This window comes from Leptonychotes weddellii, chromosome 2 (assembly GCF_054177405.1).
Source record: "Leptonychotes weddellii isolate Sample4059 chromosome 2, ASM5417740v2, whole genome shotgun sequence".
Taxonomy (NCBI): Eukaryota; Metazoa; Chordata; class Mammalia; order Carnivora; family Phocidae; genus Leptonychotes; species Leptonychotes weddellii.
Window position 1 is genome coordinate 155,605,332 of NC_138370.1, and position 19,399 is coordinate 155,624,730.

The window sequence follows — 19,399 nt, forward strand, 5'->3', positions numbered from 1 at the left end:
GGCAAGGATGTAGCACTTATAAATCTCCTACATTGCTGGCAGGGGTATAAAATGGCTCACTTTGGAGCACTGATCTGATAATGTTATCAATTTCTGGTAAAGTTAAATGAATATCTCCCCTAACTGGGCAACAGAGAAAGGATAAACAGCTTGTGTTATAATCATATCATGAGATACCACTAGGAATGAACATTTTGCTGAATGAAAGAGGTAAAAATAATTGCTTCTTGGAGAATGGGAATTGACTGTAAGATGCACAACAAATTTTGAGATGGTGAAAATGTTTTATATCTTGCTTTGCATGGTGGTTGCATTGCCATATAAATTTAACAAACTCATTCAAAATGAACACTTAAAACATATGCATTTTATTTTATGTAAAGTATACCTCAACGGGGAAAAAAAAACAACAACAACACACAACAAAGAAAAAGTAAAATTACAACCAATCCAATCAACAAGTACGGCTACCAGAGTGAGTAATAGAGAACTTGTGGGAAATTATACTAGAGACTCCACTGTGAATCAGATTCCCACAGGCAGTGAGAGGATTGAAGTCATTATTAAAAAATACTTTGATTCTGTCTTCCAAAATTCTGCTTACATTTACCTTGGCGTAGAGGACTAAGTATGCAGAAGACTTCATGAAAAATAGAATATTGTTGATATGTAAAGCATAGAAGTTAAAATAGATCTAAACCACAGAAATCATTTGCTTCATGTCTAGTACATGAGACTCTGAATCAGCATTTATCAACTGTGTGTTTACAGAATTAATCTTAGAAAAATGAGCACAGCTTCTAAAGAGTCATTTCAACACATTTTCCAAAAATGCATTGTTAGCACAGGAAGTTAGCCAGTATTTAAAAAAATCCCCTTGGCTCTAAATTTATCATTATGCAATCACCATTGAAAAGAAAGTAAGAGGTCATCTAACCTTTTTTCTAAGCAGAGCCGTTGGGGTAGGATTCAAAATAAAAGGATAAGTTTTTGGATTTCTGTTCCAAATCTTCCCTTTTGCTGGGAGTAACAGTGACCTGTTGTTATACCCCCAGGCTAATGTTGTCCTTGTAACAAGTGTATTTATTTAGCTCTTGCAAACATTAAGTAAAAACAGGTGATGCATAGCATTGGGCTGCAGAACATGGTTGTGTAATTAAAGAAAATTCTTTTGCTCTGCTTCATCTAAAGGCTTATGAACTGATTTTAGCAATGTTCCTTTTCAGAGAAAATAAAAATAATAAAGGACAACTGTTGGCATTAGTCAGAAGGTATAATAAACTTCATGATCCCTGGGCTACTCATTCAACAAATATGTATGCAGTACCTATTTTTCCTAATATGGTGCTGGTCACTATGGGGGAAACATACAAAATAATACAATGTCCTTGACCCCAAGGAATTCAACATGAAGGGTCCTGATGCCTGTCGGTGTTTGGAGATGTCAGCTAGTTATCCTCTTGCTCTGTAGGTTCTCTAAGGTAGATCCTGGGCAAAACGGAGTCAGAAGAAAGTAAGTCTATCAAGTTAATTTATGACTACCCAAAATGCAGATGCCCCAGTAAAGGTGGATGAGAGGACAGCACTGCGATGTATAACCAGGGTAAGGTGGACACTATTTATTATTCTTCTAGCTTTCCCTCTGTGCCCCTGTCCCTCCTTCAATAATTCACCACTGATTTCTCTCCATTTGCCCACATTGAGGCTAAATCTGACAAAACAGATGCTTATCCAATACAACAGTAAAGACTGTTTATCCTTAGGGATTAATATGCATTTTATCTCCCTGTCTGAATGTCTCAAGATAAACCTAGTGCTACACAGCAGCTTCTCCCACTGTGACAGGCTCTTAGTGGCCCTAAACAGTCCTGGAATACATCAGCTATCTGACACCTGCAATCTCTTTCATTAACATACTGCAGCCCCTGAGTCCTGCTAGCGGTACATATCTGGTTATTTTGCAGTCACTGAAATTTACAGCCAAATTCTCAATCAAATGAGTAGAAAGATTTTAGGGGGTGCCCAACACCTCATTGAGTATGACTTTATTAATTTGTATCTAGTTAGAAAAAGAAAACAAATTATAACACAGTACTCCAGAGAAACCTTTGAAGTGTGTATTAAAAAGTTGCTTTGAAACATAGGAAACATGAAATAGAAATGAATTAAACTGATACCATTTATTCCACTAATGAGCAAATATTTAAAGAATTTGATTTGTCATCCGATCAGCTGCCAATATGAAAGTTCCTTCAATAAGGAGTTGCTATCCCCTTTCTTATTAAATTAAATTTTTAAAGTATCTGTTCTTTTGTGGGATCTTGGTGAAAAATACAAGTACAATAAAATGAGGTTAGAGGTCTAACAACTTTAAAATATTTTAGGTTACCTCATGGGCATATGAATTAATTAGATTAACATAAATATTGAAGCCCATCTTAATATGTAGGAGGACAATGACATAGGAAAAAGGAAGCTGAAACATTCTAATGACTTCATGAACATTATTATGCAATAACACAGTTTCTAATAGGGCAGAGAACCAACAGACCCAGATGATAATTCCCTCACTTACAGCAAGGTTCTCTTTGCTTCTTTTATTATCATTGCCAACTGTTAACCAAAACACAGTAAATATACAAACTTACATACACAAGTACAAACACACACACACACATACACACACACAATGGGATATATTGATTTTGTCAACAATCATTCATCTTTCATTTTGTATTTTGTGATTCAGGTCTATAGAAAGAATAGATGACATGCACACTTTGCACTTACGAAAAATAATAATAAAGGGTATCAAAGGTTAAGAAACAAGTATTAAAATAAAGTCATGCTTTTCAAGTCCAGTGGTTAAACTATTTTGGTCAAATATAGTAGTCACTATAAAGAGCAGACACATCATGGTTTCCCTGTTAGCAATGGCTAAATATTATTGCTTTGCTATTTCAATAGCAAACTGCAGGCCTTTGGAGCCAGCAGGCTCTCCTCAAGGACTTGCTGATGTGTAGCAAAAATATTTTAGTGTGAAAAAACTACTCCCTAGTGCACTTGTTTGCAAACTGCTGAATTTCTAGATAACTCTGTGTTCGAGGACTATTTTTGATAGTGCAGATCTGGTGCTGAAATGCCTCTTAAGAATCAACACTTCTTTTCTTTCTTTCTTTTTTTTTTTTCTTTTTTACTCACAGCATGACAAACCCAGTAGAAACACAAAGCTGCTTGGGTAGCAATTTTTTATTTTGTACAGTAATTTGTTGTGTTGAACCCAGACCTCTCTGTTTCATGCTTACAAAACAGTAAAAAGCAGTCAAGTGAAATGCAAATTAATATGAAACTCAAATACTCAACAGCTTTCAACTTAGTAGACTCAATTGCCAAAAGAATGTAAAGCAAAGCTTTAACACTGCTGTTAATTATACTTTCTTGCCAGAAACATTTTTGCCATTACCTAGAAACTGTAAAGAATTGTTTTATTTCATCCAGAAATTTCTGTGTGATTTAGTTACTGTTTATTTTTGTTTTATCTTCATCTGCTTTAAGTTAACATAAAATCTAGCAACTAAGCAAATCCTTTTCTTTAATGTTTCTGTTGAGATGTACACAAAACTGAAGTCCATTTAATTCCATGATAAAGTCTAGTTAAAGTAAGACTGAATTTATTTTTCAATTGTAATTTATATAGATTAAATGAATGTTTATTTTTGTGTTCTCTACTACTGGGAATATGCTTTTGCATATCTAATTTAATCTATTTATGCTAATAAACTTCTAACACATCAGAATTTAAATACTTTTCTGAAAGTGAAATTAATATTGTAGATAATTGAGACTGTTATATAATCTTGTGTTTACACTATAGCCTTGCCTTACAAAAACTTTTTACTATTCATAAATGGGATGCCATATTTCATATTATGCTCCAGTTTTGAAAAGGCAAACCAGATGTGTTGTTTCCTTTGTGGAATTCAGTATCTACTGAGGGAACACACATTTAAACAAATAATTACAATACAAATACTAAGTATTATGAGTGTTTTTCATGAAATCAATATCTTTTGTTCTATCAACAGGTACATCAGACTCATGCACAATGTGATTTTTTGATTCCTCTGGATACCAGGTCCAAATAGGTCAGGAGTCTAGTAATTAAGCTTTTGTTTAGATATTTTCCAATCATGTTCACTACAGCAATAATTGCCCAATTCACCACCATTTCCACCACTCCCTTATTGTCATATAGAAGGCCAGAATATCTCCTTGGTTACCACAATCATTAAGTTTGAGACCCTTCAAGTTGTCCCACCTTTAATAAATCACGTAAAACCTCAGGTTGACTGTATCAACAAAACTCCATTGGAATTCTAGCTGAAATACTCAATTACCATTGGGTAACTGACAAATCTCCACTTTACGTTTCAATGTAAGAACACATGCCACCCTTCATACGCTAGCGTGACATTACTGACCTACCATCTGCCTTGAGAATTCTTCCTAATGGTGAGAATAGATTTTCTCAGATCCATATACACCTGGTCCCTTTTTGACAAAGAGCATGCATTTGGAGACAGCTGGCCAAACTTAGGGGCATGCCGTGTGGCTGCGGAACAGGGCACAGGTAGCTGGCCCACATGGGGACCGAACCTTGGCCTCATTAGTAATATACTGTAATCAGTTGAACTCAATAGTCACTAACAGCTTTATTGAAAACCAACAATATGCTCAGCTATCCACTATGAATATGTTCTTTCTTAAGTGTGTTGGACCAGAGATTCTCTATGACAAATATTAAATTTTCCCTTTTTTTCTCTGTCATTTCTGGTAAGAGAAAGACTTGCTGCTTATCTTTTCCTCTATTTTTCCCCAGTAATGTTTTTCTCCTTCAGCTTGCTTTATGATGTGCATATTTCTCTGGGACCCTCTCTATTCCAACCATGCATATTATGTGGGAGCAATTGGTGGTCATAACCTGAAATATGTTAATGTCATATAGCTTCAGAGAATGGGTCACATGCAACATAAATCACTCAATGGGGGCTGAGGAGAAACGTAGACTTTGAAATGAAAATTTTCTCACCAAGGAATACTAGGACAATTATTTCACTAAATTAATTTGATCCTTCAGGTATTGTGAGGTTGGGGTGGTTGTGGTGAGAAATACCAATGATTTTCTACAATTGCATAGCCACTTTCAATTTTAGGCTCATGGACTTTTAGAGCTGGAAAAAGTTCTGAGTACATCTAACCCACTTAAATTCAAAGAGACTAAGTAATTTTTCAAAATTACAAAAGCTGGATAATGACAGAGTTGAACTTTTAGTTAAAGTATAATCTATACTGCTATAACAAAGAAACCCATAGAGTTGAGTTTGTTTTTCCATTATTAAAAGGACTAAGAAAACAATGGATATTATTGAATGTGTACCAGTCTCTGGTGTAGTAGAATTCTAATGATTTGATTACAAAGTTTGTAGTCTTTTTTTTTTTAATTATTATGTTCATCATTAGTTTTTGATATAGTGTTCAGTGATTCATCAGTTGTGTATAACACCCATACTCATCACCACACGTGCCCTCCTTAATACCCACCACCTGGTGTAGTCTTTATAGGACAATAAACTTACAATTTGAGTAACATATCCTATTGTGAAAAATTACTATTTTATTAAAATTTCATATCAGAATACCATCTTTGTGGTCACCTTAGATGGCCTTTTCTCATATCTTTTGTGATCTCCTCATAGTACTCTTTATATGAAAAAAAGTGAAAAATTTAATGTATACATAATATACTAAAGATAGAGTAAGTCTTCAAGAGTCCAATGTTTGAACCTAATTGAGAAAATTAAATAGTGATAAAGACACATTGACATGATCTTAAACCTTTATTGAATCAAAATTAGAGTATTATGACATTTCCATGTAAAGGAATTTGAACATTTATTTCAAAATTAACTTATACCACAGAATAGTATTCAAAAGGACTTTTATATGTTTCATTGGACAAGATCTAGTGCCTGGAATATTTGAAACAATTTAGTCGTGCAAATAAATTTTTGAATAAATGGTTGAATAAAAAAAATGGTTGAATGAATGAACCATTTCCCCAAGAATAATTTTGATTATGTCATAACTAGAGTGGTCTGTACAGATTAAATATTTAAAAACTGCTTGTTGGATTAAATTCATAAGTTCCCCATCAGATTATTACTTATCACTTTTTGTCTCTTAGGTAATTAAAAAAATTTTCATCCTCTTTGACTTTAAGAATTAAGAATTTGGTAATCAAAATATGTGTGCATCTATACTAGGTCCAAAACTTGCTGGATCTTTTTTTTGCCCAGCTATTTAAATGCCCCCATGTTTCATATCAGAAAATTAGAAGGTGAGTGATATAAATGTCTTTCTACACATATCAATGAAATATCCTAAGACACTTGCTATCTTTACATTCAGGAGTATCGGAAGGTTCCAGTAACTTTTTTTTTTTTTCTTCTGGCTCTCTACTTGTATAACACAATGTAATATATTTGCTATATTTTCCCAAGTCTCCCCAAGCCATCTTTTGCCCTTTCCATTTTTTTTCCCCCTTGAATTTCCTGTCATCTCTCTCCCTGGCTTATAAAAGCATATCCCAAAGATTTCCCAATAATATGCTGTAGGAGTTGTTTTAAGGAGTTCTTACTTTCTTAGCTCTTGGATAGGAGTTGGGAAAAAAAAAAAAAAAAGCCACTGGAGACAGTGGGATGTACTGTACTGTTGGCCTGACTATAAAGTCTAGTACTATCTCTTTGTTTCCTTTTCTCTTGGAAAAGTTCTGGCTTAGAGCCACAACCCATTCTTTTGCCTCATGCCTCCAGACCTGCTGACTAGCTGGCACCACACCCTTAGGAGCAAGGAATTCTTGCCTTTGTAGGGTTTAGCTGTCATTGCTCAGGCATTTCATGCAGTACGATAACCTCTGCTTCCCATAAATACAATCGACTTTTAGAAGAACTGTACTTACTGTGTTTGAGTTGGTGACAACCATACGACATTGTATGCAGAGATTTCAAAATACAGAAATAATTTTTGAAAACACATACCATGTAATCTAGTGGGACCACTAGGATACATTGAAATATATAACAGATGATTTTATTGTAAAATTTCTAAATCTAATAACTTATTTCCTGTCCTTTACAAATTCAATTTTAAGAGCATTTCCAAGGTCTGGTTATAATAAAGTACCTCTTCATTAATGTTGTTTCTACTAGCTATAAACTAGTGATATCAATACTTCTATTTTTGAGTTTATATTTTAAAGCAATTTTAGAACTGTAGGGTTATTTTGATTTCTATTTTGTTAACTGGCTGAAAATTTCAAGCATCTAAGTGAATAAACTATAGAGTGATGACACATCTATGCATCTGTTCTTTGACATATTTAAAGCATACAAATAGAAATTAATTTTATTAGGAAGGCATGCATAATAACATTAGCCTCTTTTCATATAAACCAATTTTTCATGGCTCTGTGAAATTTCTTTTTTTAAATTAAAGATTTATTTATTTATTTGAGAGAGAAAGAGAGAGAGAATGAGTGGGTGTGTGCAGGGTGTGGAGAGGTAGAGGGAAAGGGAGAGAGAAACCCAGGTGGACTACCCACTGACTGTGGAGCCCAACATGGGGTTCAGTCTCATCACCCCGAGATCATGACCTGAGCTGAAATCAAGGCTCGAACTCTTAATCAACTGAGCCACCCAGGCACCCCAGCTCTAAGAAATTGCTATATGAAATTTCTCTGAAACCAAATTAGCCAAAATAGAACCAATCAATTTCCACAAATTAAAGGCTATATATATCTTTAAAAATTTGCAAAATTAGTGAAACTCATTTTTCTGAAATTAAAAAGAAAAAAGGAAAACAAAGAAGAAGCACAGAATGGCAACTGGGAAAAGACTTTAATAGGAGACAGAAACACTTCTTTGACTATACTGTGGAGGGACCTTTTATTTTGAAACCCAAAGAGTAGACCAAGGACTATTAAATAAAAATCACAGGAAAATCGATTATATTTTATTATGTGGGTTTTCAATAAGAATTGCTGAGCAAGCAATCATTGCCTTTGAGGTTGTGAGGGTCCTATTAGGGCAGGTATCCTGAGACTTACTGACAGAATGCCATTGCACTGAGGGTTATGGTGAACAAGGCCAATTGTATGCCAAAAAACAACCAAAAAAACAGTGACGACATAAGTTTGATTTGACATTCATCCCAAAATTACATCTGCTGTTTATTAAATTCTCCTCCCGTGTAGCCTGAAATCCTCCTTAGTAATCTCTAAACAAAACAAAACAAAACAAAACAAAAATAAAAACAAACAAACAAAAAACCTAGAATATAAGGACATTGTGTCCCAAAAGCCCTCATTAAAATAAACGTAAGTAACCTAGGTATGCCCTTCCAGGCTTATCCCATTATCATATTAGAATGTGCTAAGTTATCAGAACAACGTGCTGACATAGATAAAGGTGATTTTCAATGGGGAATACTACCGAATATAACAGCAGCAAGCACTAGGAGTAAGAAAGTAAAACTCATGGATGAGAATACAGATCTAGAAAGAAGTTGTTAACAGAAAGAGTAGAAGACTGGCTTAAAAGGAAACAAACATTCCCATTTGCCTGTTTTACCCAGGACATCAAAAGAGTTCTTGTTCATTAACTCCCACATAAATCCATTCTTTTATCAAAGTATGTTAAGCCCTTTGGATGTGCCAGATACTCTCCCAGGCTCTGAGAAAAATGCAATGATCATGATAGAGAAAGCTGTTGCCCATGAGGTGTTCATAGTCTACCAGGGAATTCCTAAGAATCCAACCTAAAGCACAGCAATGAGGTGTTATCCAGAGGCTCCAAATAAAAAGTCTCTCATCCAACTCTTGCAAAAGTTAAAAGACAAAAAATAAAATTGTATAAATATTTGAAGTGTTCCATCTGGCTTTGCCAAGGAACTAGGAAGACAGATGAGCAGTTCTCAATATTAAACTACATTGATTGATCTTAGAAAATAGTTTCTGGAACAACACTCATCAACTTTAATTTTGTGACAACTCTTATTTATATTTCTGTACTATTTGAAAAGGTAATTTATTCAAAAAGTTAATAAATTTAAAAAATACATAAAGTAATAAGTATATAATTAAAAATATCTCTCTCAGCTCTGCCCCATACCCACCCATTTCCTTGTTACCTCCCCTAAAATTACAGTGACCATTATTCCATTCTTATTAACAATTGTCATGTTTATGCAGGTAAATATTAGTATAAAATTCTCTATTTTTATGTAAAATATAGAGTAATATTCATGCTATTCTGTACTTAGTTTTTTCTCCACATAATATCTCTTAGCAATCCTTCTATATTAGTCCATAGAGAGCTTTCTCATTCATTTTTATAGCTGTATAGTATTCCATTCTGCAGATGAACCACATTTATCTAAATAGTCCTATTTTGATAGATATCTATTTTATTTTCCTTCATTATAACAAATTATGCTCAATAAATAACATTTTCATGCATCATTTCTGTAGTGCAAAGGTATTTGTAGAATGTATTCTTAGAATTGCTTGATTAAAGTGGATATATATAGGCAATTTTGATTAATTTTACTAATATGGATATAAAAGGTAAAAATGATATCTAGGTGTGATTTAGTTTGGATTCTTGCATGGTCAAAACTGTTTTCAGTAGTCTTTATTCTGAAAAGAGAGTTTGGATATAAATAAAGTCTTGGTTCACAGTTGTTCTCTTCAGTATTATGGATGCTGCTTCTCTGTCTTCATTGGTTGAATTTTGTTCTAAAGAAATAAGGCTAGCCTTAACTTTCCCCCTTGAAGAGATTCTGCCTTTAAATTCTTTTGTTTTATTCTGATGCATCTTGCTGTTGACCCTTCCTGGTGAATTTTGTTTTTTTCACTCTTGACCTAACAATATAGTTTTTTGTATCCTGACAATATAGTCTTTAAGTTTTATTTCATTTTTCTTGAAATGTATCATTTCACCTTCAAATATACTTTTATACTTTAAACACTCTTTTATTTTTTTAAAGATTTAATTTATTTATTTGAGAGAGAGGGGAGAACGAGTGGGGGGGAGGGGGAGAGGGACAGGGAGAAACAGACTCCCCACTGAGCAGGGAGCCTGACGCGGGGACCCTGGGATCATGACCCGAGCCCAAGGCAGACACTTAATTGACTGAGCCACACGGGCACCCCTGAAATACACTTTTAATGAAATAATATTTTCTCTGGCTTTCTTTTTTGGGTACCACACACGTGCTTATGTTGGACCTCCTGCGTGTGTCTTCGGTAATTCTTTTCTACTCTCTTTCTTACTGCTTTTCCTGTTTCTATTATTTTTACCTGTATTGTAATTGTCCTTTATGCTTCTAAATCCTTCTGCATTTTATTTTGATAATGATGTTGTTTTTCTTCTCTTTCATTCTGATTCTAGCACTTTGGTTTCATCTCCTTCTGTTACCTAGCATCACTTTCCTGAGGCTTTTCAAAAAGGCTTCATTTTTTTCTTAAAAATTCTTGTCATGATGTTAGTTTATAATTTTCATCTGCTTTCTTAAAATAATAAATTTGGCTGCACTTGTTTTGTCTTTTTAAAAATTCTTCACCTTTTTCTTCTAACTGCTTATTATATCTTTGCTTTGATGCTGTGCTTGCTTCTTTTCTTATCACCCTTCTTCGAAAGCGGTGCCTTTTCACAACTATTATGTGAAAAGAATGCTATTTTGAAGAACAATAACATAACTCATAACTGTTATAAATTGTTTTTTGTCTTTATATGTGTCATGGGAGGTTCAAAAGTTACATTGCAAAGGTGTTCTTTTCAGAAGAATCCCATGAAGAGTATGGAAAGTAGGACATCAGGGTCACCTTGTAGGCTTAACAAAACAAAGCTTCCCCAACCCCCCCGCCCCCTTTGGTTTGTGAAGGAATCATCTTGCAAATGCAACTTTGTTAAACTTTGTGTAGCTCTGCATCCTCTTTTCCTATTATTTAGCACCCAGAAGGTTTTTCCTGTGGGCCCTCCTCACCCCAATTTCCACTTCTCTTTTGTCTATAAGAGATTCAGGATTTTCACTTCATGATGATGCCCTTGCTTTCAGGAAGTGTGTTTTACTGGTCTTGTCTGAGATTTGTCACCAATTGGCCTTTTCTCCACTCTATTTTGTTGTTGTTGTTGTTCACTTTACTTCCTCCAGTTGAGGTTTTGTTGTTGTTGTTGTTGTTTTTGCCCTATTTTAGATGTTTTTAGTAGGCCTTGCTCTTATTTTATTTATTTATTTTTAAATATTTTATTTACTTATCTGACAGAGAGAGACACAGCAAGAGAGGGAACACAAGCAGGGGGAGTGGGAGAAGCAGGGTTCCTGCCGAGCAGGGAGCCTGATGCGGGGCTCGATCCCAGGACGCTGGGACCATGACCTGAGCTGAAGGCAGCCACTTAACTGACTGAGCCACCCAGGTACCCCCTTGCTCTTATTTTAAAGTGTGAATTTTATCTTTCTTCTAGTTTTTCTTAAAATAATTGAATTTTGTTCTTTTGAGTTCCTGGAAGGAAAGGAAATAGATGATAATTTACACAGCTATACTCTTTCTGGTGGTTATTTAGTTTAAAAAAGAAATAACTCAAACTTTGGGATGGGGGAAGAAATGGATTTTGTCTATTGGGTCTCAATTCTTCAAATGGTAGTAACCACTGATTCAGATATCAAACTTCTTTTTACAACTTTGTTATAACCAAATACAGAGGAACATTGTCCTTGAGGAATTTAAAGCTTTTTAGACAGAGACATGAAAAACCTATGGTTTTCCTCAATAGTATTTTTTCTTTATCACCATAAAATAGACAGATGCTATGAAAGCCAAATGTTAGTGAGCTTCATTGTTGATACTTTTAACTTGATTGCAATGTAGTTTGAAAACTCATACAACATGAAATTAAGTTTTCAACAAGATTCCACCATCCTTTTTTTTGTTGTTTCACTAATTGCACCTGCAATCAACCAATTGCTTGCTCAAGAGGTTAATTAGCTACACCTGCATTTTTGCACCTGCAATTTTGGTGACCTTTTGAAGTTAATACTCATGCCTTTATTCATATTTCTAACTTGCTAAGCTAACCAATAGTAGTTTTTTGCTTTAACTGTTTAAAGACATTTTTCATGTTTCCAAGGTAAATTTGGAGGAAAGCAGTTGATAGCTGACAATGATTTAATCAAAGAGTTGAGTTCTTTTTATTGCAAAATGAACAAATAATGACATTTTCCAAGGAAACAGTACTTACAAATAAACAAAAGAAACTTAGGGATCAATTGTTAAGTGTCAGATACAACTATTATGTGAAAAGAATGCTATTTTGAAAAACAATAACATAACTCATAAATGTTACAAATTGTTGTCTTTATATGTGTCATGGGAGGTTCAAAAGTTACATTGCAAAGGTTCTGTTTATACAGTCTGAATGGTCACCTCCATAACAGAAATTAATCACTGGGTCTCCTGGACCCTTGAGATTTTTATCTTTTGCCAAGTGATGTCTAAGTTCAAGTCCTGGTAATTTGAAATAAAGTCAAACAGACAAACCACTTAACCTGAGATGAAAATTAATGGTTGGAAACGAATTAACTCCTTAAATATTTAATTACTTACGGATATAAAAGTCAGTGGTCAGGATCAAAGGTAAACTTTTGACATACTGTTACTCAGCAGGGTTTTTCATGACTAAGATCTTTTATTTATTTTTAAGAAATATTTATAAGAAAGTAAATTCAAAAAATAAGCAAATGGCAACTCTAGTTTGTTCTGAGAATACTCGAAGCTTATAGTCTCTGTTCTATCTCAATTTTTTTTTTCAAATGTGCCTTTTAATAGATGCTAAAATCCCACCAGCACGAACCTAAGAAAACTATTAGCTTGTTGAGACCTTGATAACTTTAGAAATAATAAACCAACCCAAACTGACCAAATGTGTTGTCAACTGTGAGGCCGGAGAGATTTGTTGTACATTTCCTGTGTCTGTTACTCTCATTTATGAAGACGGATTTGCAAAGGAAGGAGGGGAAGATAGATTTATTACATGTTGTTCTATTATCCTTCCTCTTTCAGGATTTGCCAGGTCTATGGCCCTTGACCAAGAATTGTGTTTACTAAATGATACTTAGGTGGTTTGCTATTGTTCAAGTTGAAGGAGCTCATAAGAAATCTCCCCTGAGAAATGCAGCAATGTTTTTGCTGTAAGGATGTTAGCGAAACCATGATCCACTGGGTTATACATTATCTTTTTTATCAGAACCTTGGGGAAATGCCTCTGGGCTTTCCCAGAGTAGTTGAGTTTCCTGTGAATCAGGAGTTCATTTCTGTCTCGTGGATACTATGAATGTCTTGTCTTGATAGATTTTCCTTTTCCTATTCATTGCCAAGAAGCTTAAAGCCAACATTATGATCATCCTTTAAGAGATTAATATGTTTGACATGCATTTTATGTGTTCATCATCTTCCACATGTATTTTCTCTTTGCTCTTTATTTTCCTTATTTATTTAGGATAAGTGGAGGGATATAACCATTACCTAAAGAAACCAGATATATTCAAAACTGAATGTGCAAAGGCTTTATCGCCAATAGAACCTCATTTTAAGAAGAAACTTTGATCAAAGAAGTATTAACTGTAATTTATTAGCACTGTAACATTTTCTAACAGTTTCTAACAATTTTAGAGCCAAAATAAAAAAAAAAGGAAAATTTGGAAAGTGTGAAGGGAGATAATATTTCTTTGCAAACTTCTTGCTTCCTCCTGTAGAGTTAAATTGTGTGTGCTGTGTGTATGTACGTGTGTGTGTGTGTGTGTGTAGTCCTATGTGACAAACATAATAGTTGCTCACACGCCATTTCTCTGCTGACAGAGCCTTGATTTTTTTTAAAGATTTATTTATTTATTTTAGAGAGAGAGAGAAGGATCACGTAGGGCAGAGGAGCAAAGGGAGAGGGAGAGAGAAAGGGAATCTCAGCTGGGCATGGAGACTGCTTTGGGACTCAATCCCACCACCCTGAGATTATGACCTCAGCTGAAACCGAGACCGACTGAAGCACCCAGGTGCCTCAGGGCCTTGATTTTCTTAAGGCATCGGAGAAATCCCTTGATCTCAGAGAGAGTTGGCCTAAAACCTCTTGGTTAGGGAGCGGTTACTCTCCTTTCTCATGAAAGAAGTGAAGGAAAATTCTGCTAAGGTTCTTTGTGTAAAAGTAATTTCAAAAAGAGGAAAACAGCATGAGAAATTGTCTTACTGTCATGGCTTGCACTCTTCTTTAGAGTTAGGTCTTGATATCTGGAGCTGCAACATCCTTCTTGTAACAATGAAGGAACAAACTTAAAATTAAAAGACCAAAATTCTGAGGATCATAGAGTAAAAAGAAGGAAAGATCCTAGGTTCTTTTTGATACTACTGAGTATTTAAACCAGCACTATCACCTTTTCTCTTCCAAACTTGTATAGAAGAAAAAATATTATTAATGATACTTAAATTTTTAAAATGTTACTTGCAATTGAATGTAATCCTGATGATGTAGTCTTGGAAGACAAAGGCTAGAAAATGTTTTTAAGTTTGGCCAATTTCTCCTAGTGAATGATAACAGAAAGGATTATTTCGTCTATGGTCATAATGCTGAAGTCTATTAAAACTTCCCGTACAATTCATAGTCTGACAACTTTCTTTCTATGCCTTTATTGTTACCTGTCACAGAAGGTATCTGCTTATTAGAAAAGTTAAACCAACAGGTATTTTTACTTTCCTATGTTTACTTTTAAGCTTTTGAATTGTGTGTGTGTGTGTGTGTGTATATATATATATATACATATAATGCATGTATATATATGTATATAAATTTTAACGGTTGATAATGAACCACATGACTGTTTTTCCAAAATTGATTTTTATTGAAATATTACTGACATATAATATCCTATTAGTTTTATGTATACATCATAGTAATTCAATATTTTTATGCAATAAGAAATGATCCCCATGATAAGTCTTGTTACCCATGTGTCCCAAAATTAATATTTTGCATGTGGATATCCTTTGTGTTTTGAGGGAGACTTACCCAATTTAAATGTTTGAAATCTATAATGGGAAGCCATTTTTCATTTAACACACATAATGCTTCCAAAAGAAAACCTGGCACTTATTGCAGTAATTCTGGATTAGAAATGGGATGATATGTACAGAAAATAAGAAAAGAAAAACCTATAGAGAATTTCTCTACAGAAATGAAACAGAAAGCAAATTTGTGAAAGCCAGAAATGGTACAAACAGTGAAAGCTATTAGTGGAAAGAGTATGAAATAAAATGCAGAACTGTGAACAAGAATATGACATTGAGTAATGAAACAAAAAAATATCAGAGAAGTGATATACCATAGAAAACATTTATCATTTGTCTAACACTGTGCCAAAAAACTTGCATTTAGAATTACATGTAAGACTTGCAACCACCCTACTAACTAAGTTATATTCTTATCACCATTTTGCAAGCAAGAAAACTCAGCCCTGGAGAGATACAGTAACTTACAATTACACAGCTACTAATTAAAGCAAAGATTGACTCATGTCTTAGCATAATTATAAAGTCTATACTTCCAATAATATTGTAGTCCCTCTTAGTAAATATATTACTACAGCAAGGTATATTCCTATATAAATCATATCTGCATTTTTGTCTAACATACATTTGTATATTAATCTATGACCCAAATTCTATTCTCCCATTAATGCTTCATAGACTTTAGAACTAAAGTCAAATGTTATAATTTGAGTATTCACACAATACAAAATTTTACCATTGTACATATCAGCCAAACTGTTTTCAGCAACCATTTTCATTTCTGCTCCTCAATTAATGTTAATCACAGTGATTATGCTAATCTAGGTTGTATACAGTATACAAGAAATAACAAGGAGAACCATTTTAGACTAAACAGCCAAAACAAGATCCACAGTAGACACAAATACTTGAATTGTAAATAATTTGAATTAGGTCATATGCTGAATAAACAGGAAACTTATTTAAATATTGAAGAGCAAACAGAATTTTCTATTTAGAATGGTACATCATAGTATTTATCTCTTGATATTTATGTTTTCACATTATTTCTGCTCTTTATGTACTTTCACATTATTCTGAAATACAATATATCAATCTAAAAAACAATGATAACAGTTTTGTCTAAATTGACATGCAAGTTGATCACTTTCAACAATACTGTCTGACTCTTCATTAGGTAATACAACACAGGATGATGGTACACACCACACACATAACCTTTGGGGAGCTAAAATGTTGTCCCTTTACCAGTGCTTGGTAGCAAAGGCAGCTGTGAAAAAACGTGGTGTCTGAGGAAAATGTGTTTCCCTACATACACATATAAGAACATTCTCCCATGTTTAGAACCAATTGGAAAAAGTTAAAGAAACTCCTACAATCAAAAAATGTCACTATATCTTACAGCCTATATTATCCAATCTGTTCCCACACCGTTGTCAAACTTCATAAACCATCTAGCTGAAACATAACATCTACACAGGCCAGGAACTTTAGGCTGATTTTAAAGGAGTGTTTCCTTGCACAATAAAGTAGTGTAACAAAACAAACAACTGCTTATTTTAATTTAAAATTTTGATAATTTGTACATTATCGACTTTTTGCATTAACATTGACTTAATAATTTACTTTAAAATAGAATTATATCATAAAATATAAACATAAATTTATGTATAATGTTATAAAATATTATATAATATATATTTATATACAAGTATGTACATATATAAATTAATATATATTGTAAATATAAATTATATAAAAATAAATATTTTATATTTATAAATTTATAAAATACAAATATATAATATACACATATACTATAAAATATAAATTATTGTCATACTATATTGATGGTTTATATATTATATCTATAATACACAAGTATTATTTATCTTAATTACCAAATGTTTTGGGGCTCCTTAAACTTTGTGCCTGAAGTAAGTTGGCCCACTCACTTCAACTGCTCCCATCCTACTCTTTATGAATCTGTTCTAATTTTATATGCCAAGATTCATATAAAAATACAGGCATGACCAATGGACAGTCTCTATAAAGCTGAGATGTAAGGACACATTGTGGTCTTTCTTTTGGAAAATTGCAGAAGAAAAAATCATAACAAGCAATTACCTGTGCTAAGGGTTTTCTTAGATGGAATAGGACAAGGGGGGAAGAAAATTGCCCTATTGTCATGAGCATGCAGATGAAGGTGTAAAGCTATTTCATACCATACTTCCTTGTTTCTAAAAAGCTAAGACTTTTTTCTTTTTTTTATAAAGTAGGTGAGATTTGGCTACCAAAGAGGGAGGATTTAAGCAAATGTATTAGAACTATTACATCCAAATATGTGGTGTCTTCAAAATGGTCATCATATTTATTGACTAATTCCAGTGAAGTACCCATCAGCATTTTGTAATTTATTCCTGTGACTTGATTTCAGAACTAGATTATGAGCCATAGGGATGAAGCAGTCTTGTTAATTTAGAGGCACAACACATTTTGTCTTAAAATAATTTTGTCAATTTAAGTGCCTAACACTTACATGAGATGAATTTCTACTATTACTAGAAACCAAGTCTACTTGCTAAGAATGGCCACCTGCCAACATTAATTGAATTTAAATGATTTATGCAAGCTTCAAAAGATATTTCAAAAAAAAATTAGAAAATATCTTACTATATATAGATTTTAAAATAAGAAAACAATGCTAGTTCACACTCATTTATAAATAGGTTTGCCAAAACTAAGTTGAATCATTTTATCATCATACCTTGTACATTATTTGTAGTTAATATTCTTTGATAGACTATAGATTAGTAGTTATGGTGGTTTTCTACAGTAAAATCATAAAATCAAAGACTATATATATATATATATTTAATATATATATTAAATATACCTTTGAAAGTCCCCAAACGTTCCCTCTCATTAAATTCAAATCAGCATGAGGTTGAAGGTACATCTTCTGTCTTATTCCTTAGAATAAATTGTAGTTTCTTCAACTTGAACACTGAGTGAAGTAGTTGGATTATATTCAGGAACCATATTTTAAAATATACATGTATATATATATACTAGAAACCCACTCAGTATGGTGATTAGTTCACACTGTGGGACATATATGGGAACCAAGGCCACGTAATGGAAAAGTGACTTTCCATTCTAGCTCTTCATGGTAATTCTGGATATTTGTTTATTGAGTCACATGTTGGGAAAGATGTCCTGCATCATTTAAAAGGATATTTTTCTCTATCTCTTGTGTATGTTTGTGTGTGTGTGTGTTCAATTTATAGTTTAATTTTGTAAGTAAAATGCAATTATAATGCAACTTGACTGTATTTAATTGAAGACTGATGTCTTTTTTAGAGGTACCTGATAATTATAACAGAACTTATTTCTTTTTTAAGAAGAAAAATGGTTATTTTGTTTGAATGGTTATTTTTGTTTAGAATGTTCTAGATGATCCTAATGGTAGAAAAACAAAGTTGAGCTAGGATTAGTTACTTGTATGTTAGAAAACCTGGATTAAAACACTTGGCCTACCCACAAATTTGATAACCTAGGTGAAATGGACCAACCCCTTAAAAAATGCAATTTGCAAAAGAAGATATAGACAATTTAAATGAATATATACCTATTAAAGAAATTGAATCAACAATTAATAACCTATCAAAACAGAAAGAACAAGGCCAGATGGTTTCACAGCTGAATACTACCAAACATTAAAGGATGAAATTTTACCAATTCTCTACAATCTCTTTCAGAGGATAAGAGCAGAAGGCAAACCTCCTAACTCATTCTGAGGCCAGCATTACCTTAATACTAAAACCAGACAGTAAGAAAACTATAGACCAAAATCTCTCATGAACATAGATGTGAAATCTTCAATAAAATATTAACAAATTGAATCCAACAATGTATACAAAAGAATTACATACTATGACAAAATGGAATGTATGCCAGGTACACAAAACTAGTCCAGCATTCCAAATCACATCAACACATGTGTTACATATGTGTTATTTATCACATCGACAACTAAAAAAGAAAAATTGCATGATCAAAGCACTAGGTGCAGAAAAAATAATTTGACAAAATCTAAAACCCATTCATGATATATATATCATATATAGGAATAGAGGGGATTTTCCTCAACTTGATAGAGAATATCTAAAAATACCTACAGCTACCATGGTACTTAATGATGAAAAACTCAAAGCTTTCCCTCAAGAT

The 19,399-nt window shown here is 33.3% G+C and overlaps 1 long non-coding RNA gene across 1 annotated transcript in view; it reads left to right on the forward strand.

The window, feature by feature from the left end:
* The first annotated feature begins 1,229 nt into the window (after nt 1–1,229).
* The window catches only part of LOC145720365 (uncharacterized), a 30,755-nt gene continuing 12,585 nt past the window's right edge, over nt 1,230–19,399 (forward strand). The window contains exon 1 of the long non-coding RNA XR_014143282.1: nt 1,230–1,603. This is a non-coding gene — a long non-coding RNA (uncharacterized LOC145720365). The remainder of the gene's footprint in view (nt 1,604–19,399) is intronic.